The following is a 15,457-nucleotide window of genomic DNA, read 5'->3' on the forward strand; positions in this document are numbered from 1 at the left end:
CTGTTTTATAACCAATATGAAAAATAAGCCAGTTTATTAGTGTTCTGTGACGTAATGGTCTGTGATACCACTTAGATATTTATTTTCAGTAGAAATATGTTTATAAGAGAAATAAGTAGGATTATTTGACTTTCTTTGGTGTAAATCATGATGATCTGACATCTGTTTACAAAACTCTAGTGGTCAGTGCTCTCAAACTATATCATATGTTTATAAACTGAGATTTTATAAGAGCAGTAACCTCAGAATGATGCTTCATTTATTGCTTTTGTTCATGTCAGTTTAAATAATTTTTTCAGCTATTGGAAGTTGGAACTATATGGTTGGGATAAAGCATTGATTCTGTAAGTATTTTTGTGTCACTGTTACTGAAGTTTTATTTACATACAAATATATAACATTCTGTATGGACCAAGCAAAGCTTTATTTTAAAGTTTTTTTTGTCTTTCAGTAAAAAGTTAAGTAGACTAGGATGATCTATTGACTGTTATTATAAGTCAGGGTATGTTCTCCGATGGAAATCATCTGTAAATAAATAAAAGATCTCCACTTGAATCACTGAGCAAGATTAACTATACCTTTAACATATTTAGGCTGGTGTATATTTGTATTTCTTTGTTTGGTTTACTAAAACAAAATATTGTAATAGTCCGATTACTATAAAGATTAAGGACATATTGCACTTCTTAAGGAGGTATTTCCACAATTTAGGAGATATTACCACAGTTTAAGGAGATGTTACCACAATTCAGGAGATGTTACCTCAGATTTAGGAGAAATTGCCAATTGTTCAGGAGATGATACTACAATTAAGGAGATATTACCACTGATTTAGGAGATATGACCTGATATGATGATTCTAAGGTCCTATAGATATTGAACAGATATATCATCTTGAGGAGATATTACCACTGATTTAGGTGATATGACCTGATATGATGCTTTTAATGTCCTATAGATATTGAATAGATCTGTTATCTTCAGGAGATATTACCACTGATTTAGGAGATATGACCTGATATGATGATTCTAAGGTCCTATAGATATTGAACAGATATATCATCTTGAGGAGATATTACCACTGATTTAGGAGATATGACCTGGTATGATGATTTTAAGGTCCTATAGATATTGAACAAATATGTCATCTTCAGGAGATATTACCACTGATTTAGGAGATATGACCTGATATGATGCTTTTAATGTCCCATAGATATTGAACAGATATGTTATCTTGAGGAGATATTACCACTGATTTAGAAGATATGACCTGATATGATGCTTTTAAGGCCCTATAGATTTTGAACAGATATGTTATCTTGAGGAGATATTACCACTGATTTAGGAGATATGACCTGATATATGATGCTTTTAAGGTCCTATATATATTGAACAGATATGTTATCTTGAGGAGATATTACCACTGATTTAGGAGATTTAAACTGATATGATGATTTTAAGGTCCTATAGATATTGAACAGATATGTCATCTTGAGGAGATATTACCACTGATTTAGGAGATATGACCTGATATGATGATTCTAAGGTCCTATAGATATTGAACAGATCTGTTATCTTGAGGAGATATTACCACTGATTTAGGAGATATGACCTGATATGATGCTTTTAATGTCCTATAGATATTGAACAGATCTGTTATCTTCAGGAGATATTACCACTGATTTAGGAGATATGACCTGATATATCATGCTTTTAAGGTACTATAGATATGGAACAGATATGACATCTTGAGGAGATATTGCCACTGATGTAGAAGATATGACCTGATATGATCATCAGCTTTTAAGGTCCTATAGATATTGAACAGATATGTTATCTTGAGGAGATATTACCACAGATTTAGGAGATATGACCTGATATGATGCTTTTAAGGTCCTATATATATTGAACAGATATATCATCTTCAGGAGATATTACCACTGATTTAGGAGATATGACCTGATATGATGCTTTTAATGTCCTATAGATATTTAACAGATCTGTTATCTTGAGGAGATATTACCACTGATTTAGGAGATATGACCTGATATGATGCTTTTAATGTCCTATAGATATTTAACAGATCTGTTATCTTGAGGAGATATTACCACTGATTTAGAAGATATGACCTGATATGATGCTTTTAAGGTCCTATAGATATTGAACAGATATGTCATCTTGAGGATATATTACCACTGATTTAGGAGATATGACCTGATATGATGCCTTTAAGGTCCTATAGATATTGAACAGATATGTCATCTTGAGGAGATATTACCACTGATTTAGGAGATATGACCTGATATGATGATTCTAAGGTCCTATAGATATTGAACAGATATATCATCTTCAGGAGATATTACCACTGATTTAGGAGATATGATCTGATATGATGCTTTTAAGTTCCTATAGATATTGAACTGATATGTTATCTTCAGGAGAAAATAATTTGCAAAAAAAAAAAAAAAAGTTGAAAAAAGGTAAAATTTCCTGAGCAGTTAGGAAAAGGAAAATTCTTCTCAAGACAGGAATACTTCACATATACCCCTCCTGGTCACGATATATTTGTTTAATTACACTGAATATCACAAGAGATAGTTGAGTTAAATATTCGAAAGTTTATTCATTATTCATTTACTATCAGGACGTCATCATAAACAGTCAAATTTTATAAAAGGCACAAAGGGTCAAGCCTCTCCATGAAGGGTAAAAAAGGTATACAAGTTTTGGTAAAAAGCACAGCAGAAGATTAAATTTAAAAAAAGATTAAAGTAATAATGATGATTATGATTCACACTTGTAGTTTTGGTTCCTCTAGACATTTTTTTAATCCAATTTGCTGATTAATTTAAAATGATCTTTTAGAAATAAATAAATTTAATAATCTTAAGTTACTGTTTGCAAAGCCTATTTTACAATATGGGAAGTCATTACTATGTCTAGGTTATAAATGCAAGCCCTTGGTGTCTCTATTCAAATTGGGTTTCTGTGTGAGCTTTATGTATGGATGATCATTAACAGGACCATTTTCCCATCCTAGAAACTTATTTCTCAACCCATCTCACAGGAATGTACTGATTGTTTCTTATATTAACGTCCTTAAAAACACAAATGCAATGTACTGATTGTTTCTTATATTAACATCCTTAAAAACACAAATGCAATGTACTGATTGCTCCTTATATTACGTTCCTTCAAACAACACAAAACTCTTGTGATAACATGAATCAAACTTTTTACAACAGACTAACTATAATTGTTAATTTTCAGACCTTACCCTTGTTTTATCTAATACATCTGGTTACCTGTGAAATAAGTATGCTTCCAGATTTTGTATTTGACATACATTTTATACTTCACCGACTACATTTGTTGGTCAGAGATTCCAGACAACCATACATTTTTCTGTTTTATGATAGATGTTTTTAAGTCAAGACAAATATACAATTAATTAACTATATATTTTCATATGCACTCATTTCATTTCCTCATCTGTCACATTGTACAATTTAAAACCCAATAAGGATTTTTTTCATTATTATTTATTAAGACTTATTGGTTTTGCTCAGTTCTTATTATTATTATTATTCTTCTTCCTCTTCCTCTTCCGCCGCTTTTAAATTTGAACTTGTCCGCACCCCTTCTCCAAAACCGCTGGTCAGATTAACTTAGGGTTTCACAAAATGTTAGACTAACATGTCTAGTGGTGCAATCAGGGTTTTGTTTGTGCAATGGGGTTTATAAAGGGGTACTTTGAGGGGCAAAAAGAAAGGAGGGTTTTACTATAGAACCCAATGGGATTTTATTTTTTAAAATTTTCAAATGATTATAATTTGAAAACCGTTAGTGATAGACACAATCTTTTTAATTGAAAATGTTCTAAATGGTAAAGCACATTAAATGAAATACAGGGTTAGTCCCCAGGGGTCATCCCCACCCCCTGCCATTTAAGAAAGTTCTAATATCTTGTAAATGGTCGAGATTCCCACCCCTAAACCATACATATTCTGGTTTGTCATGATGAAGCACATCAAATGAAATACAGGGTTAGTCCCCAGGGGTCACCCCCACCCCCTGCCATTTAAGAAAGTTCTAATATCTTGTAAGTGGTCAAGATCCCCACCCCTAAACCATATATATTCTGGTTTGTCATGCAAAGATGGTTTGAATGATATACAGGGTTAGTCCCCAGGGGTCATCCCAACCCCCTGCCATTTGAGAAAGTTCTAATATCTTGTAAATGGTCGAGATCCCCACCCCTAAACCATACATTTTCTGGTTTATCATGATGAAGCACATCAAATGAAATACAGGGTTTGTCAAACAGGGGTCACCCCCACCCCCTGCCATTTAAGAAAGTTCTAATATCTTGTAAGTGGTCAAGATCCCCACCCCTAAACCATATATATTCTGGTTTGTCATGCTAAGATGGTTTGAATGATATACAGGGTTAGTCCCCAGGGGTCATCCCGACCTCCTGCCATTTGAGAAAGTTCTAATATCTTGTAAATGGTCGAGATCCCCACCCCTAAACCATATATATTCTGGTTTGTCATGATAAAGCACATCAAATGAAATACAGGGTTAGTCCCCAGGGGTCACCCCCACCCCTGCCATTTAAGAAAGTTCTAATATCTTGTAAGTGGTCAAGATCGCCACCCCTAAACCATATATATTCTGGTTTGTCATGAGAAGATGGTTTGAATGATATACAAGGTTAGTCGCCAGGCGTCATCCCGACCCCCTGCCATTTGAGAAAGTTCTAATATCTTGTAAATGGTCGAGATCCCCACCCCTAAACCATATATATTCCTGTTCGTCATGTCTTGAACATTTGAATGCCGTATAGGGTCAGTCCCCAGGGGTTCCCCCCACCCCCAATGTTCTAGTATCTTGTAAATGGTCGAGATCCCCACCCCTAAACCATATATATTCTGGTTTGTCATGCCAAGATGATTTGAATGATATACAGGGTTAGTCCCCAGGCACTACTAATGCATATAACTTTACTAGACCAAACCAATTTTCACTGGACTTTGCCCAATGTCAGACGACCTAGGGAATTACGAATTATGGGAGCTTCGTTTGGGAGACTTCGTAACAGCATCCTGTTACAATCATTTCTTGTTATTTTTATTATAGTCTTTACAAAAATTTCAGTAGATTTACAGAAACTTTGGGAAGGGCCTTAGAAGGGTCTTGATTTTCCATCTCATTGTGCACCATAGAACATAGTAATAGTCGCTGTTTGTCCAATAATACTCATAGACCATTTGACAGAAAGCTGTCATACTCTGTAGGGTTGTTTATTATATGTTGCAGAGCCATACTATTCCTTTATTTTGATTTGACAATTTTTTACAAGAGTATTTAAACTTTACCATTATTTTATACTAAAGTTTTTATGCCCCTGCCGTCATCCAAGGGAGCATTAAGTGTTACCCTTGTCAGTCTGTCTGTACGAACATCCCAAAATTGGTTTCTGTTCTCTAATTTTAGACTGTAATCACTAGCCAGATAACACTGAGGTTGTGAGGTCGAACCTCGCTCGTGCGGGTGCACTTGACTCCAATCTTAATTGACTAGGATTGTCAGTTTTCCTATCAAGGGCAGTGGTTTTCTCCGGGGCACTCCGGCTTCCTCCACCAATAAAAACTGGCCACCACGAAATAGCCCAAAAGCGGTGCTTAAAAGTGGCGTTAAAACCACATAAATCAAAATCTAATCAAATCTAACTTTAGATTGCTTCAACCAAATGTTATGAAACTTATACACAATGCTTTTTACCACAGAACACAGATTAAGCTCAAATGTGGGTGGCGTCACTTTTACCGTTCACGAGTTATGTCCCTTCAAAACATTATATGCAAGTGGGGTTATCATCTGGACACATTCTCCATTTATTTAGTATTGCAACACAATGACACTTGTAAACACAACTCCTCTGATACCATTTGACAGAAGGCTGTGACTCATACATGGTAGAATTGTTTGTCATCATATGTAGTTGACCATACTTTATTGTCATTTTGATTAGACATTGTATGCAGGAGTAGTAGGACATTTTATGGCCCCGCAACAAAGTGGCGAAGGCCATATAGTTTTACCATTATCTGCCATTCTGTCATTCCCCAACAAACAGTTATATGGACTTTTTTTTATAAAACCTTCACGTATGGAGCTGATCTTTAGTATGTGAGTCTACTATGATGAGTTACAGATTTTGTTTACGGTTTGTTCTACTCCGCTAATTTTTGCAGATATTACGGGCTATGGACTGCGAAAATAACAGTTATATGGACATTTTTCTAAACGCCTTCATGTATTGAGGTTGTTTTATTATGTAAGTAATTATGATGACTTACAGATTGAGTTTACGTTTGGTTCAGCTTCACTAATCTTTGCCGAAATTATGGGCTATGGACTTTGAAAATTTAGTGAAAATAACAGTTATACAATTTTTTTTTCTAAACACCTTCACCTACAGAGCTGATAATTATTCATAAATTTCCACTCCTAAAAATTGCTTCAAGCTTTTTCTTTTGCAAGCGGGGCCATTCGTGTCGTTCCAACACACATCTAGTTTCTTTACTATTGTAACACAATAACACTTGTGAACACTATATTAATTTATTCCTCTGAGACTGTTTTAGGGAAAGTGTTCATACTCTGTAAAATTATTTGCCATCACGTGTAGTTGACCATATATTTACATTTCATTTTGATTTGACATTTTATGCTGGAGTAATTGGACTTTGACTTTCTTGATCTATGGCAGCATTCTCGCATCTTGTGGCTGTATTCCACATTAAACAGCCACATGTGGGGTACCTATTACTGCACAGTAGTTATCTTGCTTTATTTGCAACAATTAAGGAAAACTTGCTGATTATCATGAAAAATAAACTCATTTTGTAAAACATTGTGCAGAATGACTGTAGGTAACTTAAATAATGTGTATAGTGGCTGTTTTTTCACTATATACATGCATATAATTTTATGTGAAAAATCAACATTTGATTCCATCCACTCACCACAAAAAGACAAAAAAGCAACAACAAAATTTTGATAAAATATCTTATTGGGAGATTCAATTTTAAATGGAATGTCTGCTTTCCGAAAATGATTGTTTACATGTATGTTGTAGATAGTAATTCCCATTTCCATGGAAACATGTATCTGTGTTTCAGGAAGTAAAACTTTTATTGTTAATCATCCTATATAGAAATAAGAAGATGTGGTATGAGTGCCAATGAGACAACTCTGCATCCAAATCACAATGTGTAAAAAGTAAACAATTATAGTAGCACATATAACATGAACTAGAAAATTGGTCAATTTCAACTGCCTTAGATTATCCTTTATACAGAGCAAGATTTATCTGGTAGACAACTGATCTATTGCTATATCTGATTGAAAGTGAAATTATGATCACTGTTTTTTACCCTCTTATGTAACAATATCATCTAGCATACTTTTTATAAATTAATCGGTTAGTCTGCCACATTAGGTACATCTTGCTCTGATTGAACAGTCTGTCTGTGAACAATATGTAAGATAACTCTTGTCCCATTTTCGTGTTACATTAAAAGAAGAAAAGGTATTGAATAATTGTGCAATATGTATCAACCGAATATGAGTAAATAGGTTAAAAGTTTAAATTCTGGTGCTACACATTTTTTTTTTAACTGATAATAAAATCTGTATAGTACCAAAAACAATCTAGCCCAAATGAATTTTGACATCACCTAGCCAAATGTCCAACTTGTTCATTTCTTGGCCAAATGTCCCACTTTTTCATCACTGACCAATATGTCCCATATTTTCATCTCTTGGCTAAATGAGCTGCTTTTTCATCTATTTGCCAAATGTCCCACTTCTTCATCGCTTTGCCAAATGTCCCTCTTTTTCATCACTTGGTATCCTCATTTATTTCCACCTTTGTAAACTGTTTACTTTGCTTACCAAAAATTGCCACAACAGTCAAAAGTTTACTTTTTTTATTAGCCCAAACTTCAGACATCTTCTTTTTTCAAGAACTGCTAAATAATTGGCTGAGAAATTTTTTCTGATTGAAATTGACAGAATGGTGTTAGAGCTACTAACCAATATGGCTGCCTGCAGGGGGAATTGAATTAACATTTGAGTTCACAAAAGAATTTGTATAGATATGGGAAAATATGCTTCCTGAAACTTCTCAACCTACTGAAATCATACAAGACAAAGAGGATTCTTGTGTGGTACCAAAAGTTTGAGACCAATCAGGGCATACTAATAAATATGCAAGTGGGAGACTTTAAATGAGAAAGGAGCTCAGTGTGTGCACATGAAATATTACAATATATCAAAGGAAGGTTGTTTCATATTGATGTATTGTCTAATTTATATGTAGGTAGAAAAAAAAACTTCCTTGTTAAAATCTATGTAGGAAGTTACATAAAGGACTTTGGCAAAGCTTGTATTGAATTTGACTTAACTGTTTATGTTTCAAAGTATATACTAAAATATCAGGTTTATTTTCAAAGTTAATTAGATAAAAAATTATTGATTAATAATTATTAATTAAGAAAAACCTTAATGACCATTAAACGAGAGACGAAAGATACCAAAGGGATAATCAAACTCATAAGTTGAAAACAATCTGACAATGCCATGGCAAAAGATGGAAAACGATCTGACAATGCCATAGCAAAAGATGGAAAACGATCTGACAATGCCATAGCAAAAGATGGAAAACGATCTGACAATGCCATAGCAAAAGATGGAAAACGATCTGACAATTAATGCCATAGCAAAAGATGGAAAACGACCAAAAGACAAAGAACAGTATAAAAAACACCACATAGAAAACTAAAGACACCCAAAATCTGGTGGTGATCTCAGGTGCCAGGAAGTGTAAGCAGATCCTGCTCTACATGTGGCACCCATTGTGTTGCTCATGAAAGTTAAAAATGAAATGAAAACAGAAATTTAGTGCATTAGTTAAAAAAAGATGAAAAAAGAGGTAAATGACTGTTTCAGATTCGGTAACTCTTTTCTAACAGTAGTCACACATGATGGGAAGAATGAATGTTAAAATTTTAACAAGTTTATAAGGATTCAATATGAAGTTTGATGTTGTGTTGAAAGTTTTGTGAAGTTAATGCTACTGAATTCATCTGATTAGATAACGCCTGTGATAACAATTCTTTTTAGTGACAACACTGTGTGAAGTATTTATAAAACACCTGCATTTTCAAGGGCACCTGTTCTTTTGCTTCCTGGATGTGCCAATCAATTTTAAATGAATCGTAGAAAATTTGTCTGAGGGGTTTTGGTATATTAAATCTCATAAATTGTCTTAATCTGTGAGTTTATTTGTTAAAATCTGCCTGTTTTTATACTTTTGTTCATTTGTTGTCATGCTTTTGCTATAAATCAATTTTCCAGATGTCTTTTCTCTATTTTTTTGTTCAAGGTGAACTATTTAATAGGTTTGTTTTTTGAAGTATTGCTAAATACATTAAGATGATTTCAAAAGCCAGTATTATAAGTATGAATTAAAAAAAATATTTGTTTTAAGTTGATAATTGATAAGATGCTAGAGGCATACTGACATTACCAAGGTTAATTACGTTAGTCTTATGATTTTTACATCGCGATGACCGTGAGGGCATTCCAATATATTGCTATCGCCTAGATTTCCATTACGTAACTTTCGTTTTGGGTTTGTAACCGATCTATAAACATGATAAATACACGGATATTAACGAGTGCAAACTAACATTCCTTATCGTTTGTTATAAATACATCTCTTCAATGAATACTGATAAAAATATTTTTGTTTAGAACATAAATTAATAATATGAAAATGTTTTGTCGTTAGATATATATATATATATATATATATAAGTAAAAAATCATTGATAATATCTATGCACACGTACCGAAAAATTGTGTTAAAGCATGCGGAAGAATATCTTAAGAACGTTTTGCGACAATCCCGGCAAGGACTGGTAACTCTGTAATTGTTTTTGCAGGAAAATATGAATGCCTACTCATATCCAATCTTTTAGAGAAATCAAATTTTTACAGAAGAGTGTCCACCATGCACTTGCACTGCACTATTATTAGAATAGTTTAATAGAATGATATACAAATGGATGAAAATTATATATATATGTAACTGTTATATTAATATAATATATAACAACAAACCAGTGTATACTGATTTGTATCACTACAATATAATAGTTATTACGGTGAGGTTGAATTTCCTGTCATTTATTCATCATCCACGCACGAACTTGTCTCAGAAAAAAATATATCTCTGTACATTAACCTCAGTTTCAGGTATAGAGATGTGATTTTTTTCTGTGACAAGTGCTTTTGACCATCCACAAGAACTTGTGGTCATCCGATGTTCAGTACTTCAGTACTTTGATTACTATTAAGGGATATTTTCTTATGTCTTGCTTGTTCACATGTTACCTCTTTGGAAGGTCTGCTGGTTAGAAGAAAGATATAATTTTGCACAAATTTCTCTTTCATTTGCACCTCATGTTGTAACAATTTCGAAATTTGAATAAAATAATATGGGGGATAAACATTAATGAGGCAGCAAGTGAACAACACAATTTAAACAAAATGGATTTCTGCAGGTCACCATACAGCCATTAACAATGGACATGTGTTTACACTGTATGACAAGCTGTAAATCACTAGGACACTTACAAAATTATAAGCAGTCGATTTTTTTTAGTCTACAGAGACCTGTAATTACTGATATCTTTGTCATTTGAACTTTGGTGGATAGTTCTCTCATTGGCAATCCACATCTCCTTATTTTATATCTAAATCACCAGGATAAGTTGTGGATACATTACAGGGCCCAGCATCTCGTTTCACGAAAACTATTATTAGAAAAAAATTCTGTCATGTACATTTCAAATTACTTGCCATTTTAGTTGTAAGATTTTTTGTGAAAAGAACCCCAGGGTTTTAAGCATATAGTTATGCCCTTTGTTTTGATCTTATTATTTATGTTTTTATGTTTTATTTTACAGGGTATAAACAAGAATTATTATAGGAGATATATACATTTGATTTTGATAATTGGATTAAAATTATGTGACAACATATGGCCAATAAATTAAGGTAGGTGTTAAAAATATCATCTGATTTATATATACATGTATTATACTCCACTCCAAAAGAGGGAGAGTATACTGTTTAACCAATGTCTGGCGGTCTGTTCCATCAAATTACCATCACATTTTTCTCTGGAACTACAAATCAGAGCTCTATGAAATTTGGTATCAAGCTACATGTGAGCATGCTTTGCTGTGTGATGTGTTTTCACATTCATTGCTCATTATTCAACTTCCTGTTTACCTATTACTTATTCTTCTTCTTGCACATAATGGCCATGTATGAAATTCTTGTCACATTTTTCACAGGAACTAGGAATCAACGAGCTAGGTAGAGCATCTGAAAACTTGGTATGAACATTCATATGAGCATGTCTACTGTGCCATGCATTTTCAAATCCATTGCTCTTCAACTTCCTGTTTACCAAATACTTATAGCTTACATCCCAGCTCCTGTGTTCTACCAGGGGTGATCTGAGCCGGATCACCCCTACCAGATCACCCTAGCTTGAGTTTCTTTGTTCTGCATGCTTTCCTTTGTTCTGTAACATTTTGGCGGGAATGTCAAATTTATACTAAAACTTAGAAATATTTTTAAGGAAAAGACTAACTATCAAAATTTATGTTGAAAAATTCAGTGTCTATGCTGGGAATCGAACTCAAGACCTTTAGCATATAGACCCACGAGTCATACCCCCTACTCCAGCACGACTGGATACAAATCCATGTTAATTTAACATATTTAAACATTGCGTCCGGGGCTCATAAAGAGTATATACTATATAGTATTATATAAAGTATATAATAATGATTGTGTGGCGTTCTAAACTAGATTTTATGAAGCGTAAATGATTTTTTATCTAATCTAGAACAACTGGGATGTAAAATAGTTATCCCATTCGAACTTGGTGTGTCAGTGTTAGATCACCCTCTGGCCTTCGGCCATCGGGATGATCTTACACTGACACACCGTGTCCTCATGGGATGACTATTACAGATATATTATTAGTAAGTTACTGCTCACTGTTGAACTTGTTATCATTGTTTTGATAAATATATATGAAGGAATTTTTTTATGGTCATGTTATATGAGGTGAAATTGATTTTTCCTAGATATATAGTATATTTCTCATTATGAGACAATTACAGTTGTCTGAAAAAGTTGTAATATAGAATCTTGGAAAGCTGTATCAAGGAAGTCCTGAAATCACTGATGTTGGCTATTATCAGGTAAATGCACACTGGAAATATCTGTTAAAAAAAATCTTATCCAACTTCTGGAAAAAATTATTACCCTGAAGTTAAGAATGAAAGCAAAAGAGCACTTTTTGTGAAAAAAATAAAAAGGTTATTCTTAGAACAGTCTGGTTTATATATCATGAGGTACACATAGTGGAACAATATTATGTTGCCTAGAAGTTATCAATGGGATATTGTCAGCTGAGTAGACAACTTGAACGAGACATGTTTTTAATCCTCTTTCTAGTGCCTGTATCACTCTTCTAAGCTCTATGTAGAATTGCATATCATGGCTTTGTGACATCAAATATTCTTGACTATGAGGCTTAATGACTTTGACCCTGGCTTACCACAGATGCCATAATATTGATAAGTTGACCTCATTATCAGGTTTTCATCATTTTAATATTTAAAATATCAGCTGCAGCCTTTTTTATTTTAATGCTCTCAATCAGCAAAAAGTTCATGTCACTCACAGCTGATTTACAGAATCAATATGCAGAAAACTAATAATCTGTACATGTCATCTTTGGTAAATTTTATTCAATCCTGTTCATATTTTAAAATGTTTTTGATAAAAAAAAAATGGTCAAGTTTGATTTTTACGAATTTTACTTTTGCCATCCTTGATTGATAATTAGTTAATAAGACAGGGTTTCTGGTGACCATATGGAGGTCAAGCTTGAATATGACAATTTCTACTTATGTTGTTCAGGAGTCTTGACCCTTGATTTCTTTAACAATGAATGTAAGTAATCTGGTTAACTGTTAATTAGACAGACTCTTTTAAATCAGACTGTTAGTTTTCCCTTTTGAATTGTTTTACAATTTGTCATTATGGGGTCTTTTATAGCTTATTATACAATATAGTTTTTGCTTATTGTTGAAGGATTTACAATGACCTATAGGAGTTTACATCCTTGTTATTGGGTCTCTGGTGGATACTTATCTCATTAATTATTTATAGTATTTACCTCCCAATCATTACATTACATTAGTTGACAATAGACCATTAGAGAAGTATCCAATAATGAGGCTGGTGTCATTAGCCATATATACAATTACTTATCATCTAGTTGCTTGCCAAATTTTATAGAAATCCATGAGATCAACTATCACTTGTGCCCTTGAGGGCAAGCATCCTTGTCTTAGGCCCTGTTGTACTATCAACAAATTTTGATAGTGACAACTTGACATTTTAGACCATCATTTGGTTTACTGGTTATACTCTGTTATAGAGAATTTCTATAAATGGTGGAAAATTGTGAATTATAACATTTTATATTGATTTAATTAAATGATTGCAAGGCTTGTATAGTTATCTGTTTCTTGAAGAAATAGTATTTGATCAGAAGTCATTTAGTTGATTGGCATAACTGTTATGTTCAATTAAACATACAGTTTTGTGATGTAAAACGATTGTTAAAACAATTAGAGAAATAACCTATTTTACAGTTAAATATATGTCAGCAGCATGCACTCACAGGGAATATGACATCTACAATATGTTGTTTATCCAGTGCTTTATGGGTAGTCGATACAATTTTATTATTCTGGGTTGATTTAAAAATGGTCAACATTCTTTTTATCTGAGGTTAATTTTGATGTCATGGTAAGCATTTTATGCACTTTTAAGGAAGAAAATATTCTTATTGATTTAATAAAATAGGATTATATCATTAACATTTGGAATTTATAGAGTTTAACAGACAGCTTCCTGATGCAAAATAGATTTACAATCATTAACATAGTATCTGAATTCAGATGACGTTAAACTCAGACAGTTCACAAACAAATCAAAGAAAAAACAATACTATTACAAAGAACAATTTCTTGGGAAATTTGTTTTATGGATTACTCTGGTAATATACATTAATAGCAAGTCAAGAGTACTAGAGAACTTCGATAAGCATGCTCTTAACCCCTTTATTTTTTTTTTTAAACTATACAGAGAAACAATTTTGAAATCCATGCAGTTTACCAAGTGTGTTTTTTGTCTCACCTGCAGCAGATTAAGGCCACAGTAGTGAGACTTAATAATAATAATAATATTTGTAATAAATTCTTTATTTAAAGATGGAACTCAATTAAAACTTGTCTAATTTTCATTGAGGCCCTCAAACAAAATACATGTATGGAGTTTCACATTCATACATCAAAATGAAAATAAAATTGAGAATGGAAATGGGGAATGTGTCAAAGAGACAACAATCCGACCAAAGAGCAGAAAACAGCCGAAGGCCACCAATGGGTCTTCAACACAGCGAGAAAATCCAGCAACCGGAGGGGGGCTTCAGCTAGCCCCTAAACAAAAATGTGTACTAGCTCAGTGAAAATGGATGTCATACTAAACTCCAAAACATATAAATGAACTAAAATTAAAATCATACAAGACTAACAAAGGCCAGAGGCTCCTGACTTGGGACAGGCGCAAAAATGTGGCGGGGTTAAACATGTTTAGTGAGATCTCAACCCTCCCCCTATACCTCTAGCCAATGTAGAAAAAAAAACCACACAGCAATACGCACAGTAAAACTCAGTTTAAAAGAAGTCCGAGTCGGATGTCAGAATAGGTAACAAAAGAAACTAAACAAAATGACTACTAGCAGTTACTGACATGCCAGCTCCAGACTTTAATTAAACTGATTGAAAGATTATGTCTTCATCATATCAAAATCAAGCACAATCCCTCCCGTACCATACCATCATAAAATATATGAGAAGAACATAACCCATATCATGCCAACAACTGGTTTTAGAATAAATGTGTTTATTTCCGATGCATATATGAATCATTCATAGATCAAAATACAACACAGACATCTATATAAATCATTCATACATCAAATTGATGCATTGATGTCATCAACAAATTGTGATAAGTTATAAAGGGAAGACATATCACTGTGATGAAAGTTTATTTCAAAGATTATATATATGGTCATGAAGTCCTGTGTTATCAATTTGCAAAGTGTAAAATATTTCTATTGACTGATGATCAAAATATTATATCTTTCCAAGGCTTTTTATTGGCTACTTATTAAGGATGTTAGCTGCTCTGTTTAAAAAAACAAAAAAAAAATCTTTTC

At 33.2% G+C, this 15,457-nt stretch overlaps 1 protein-coding gene across 3 annotated transcripts in view; it reads left to right on the forward strand.

Annotated features, from left to right (window-relative positions):
- Positions 1 to 260: 260 nt before the first annotated feature.
- Positions 261 to 15,457, forward strand: part of LOC127707408 (G protein-activated inward rectifier potassium channel 3-like) — a 78,243-nt gene continuing 63,046 nt past the window's right edge. For all 3 annotated transcript variants that reach the window (XR_007984850.1, XM_052211897.1, XM_052211894.1), the window contains exons 1-2: positions 261 to 344; positions 11,046 to 11,136. The gene's annotated coding sequence lies outside the window, so the exon portion shown is untranslated. The remainder of the gene's footprint in view (positions 345 to 11,045; positions 11,137 to 15,457) is intronic.

Source organism: Mytilus californianus, unplaced genomic scaffold (genome assembly GCF_021869535.1).
Source record: "Mytilus californianus isolate M0D057914Y unplaced genomic scaffold, xbMytCali1.0.p SCAF_7, whole genome shotgun sequence".
Lineage (NCBI taxonomy): Eukaryota > Metazoa > Mollusca > Bivalvia > Mytilida > Mytilidae > Mytilus > Mytilus californianus.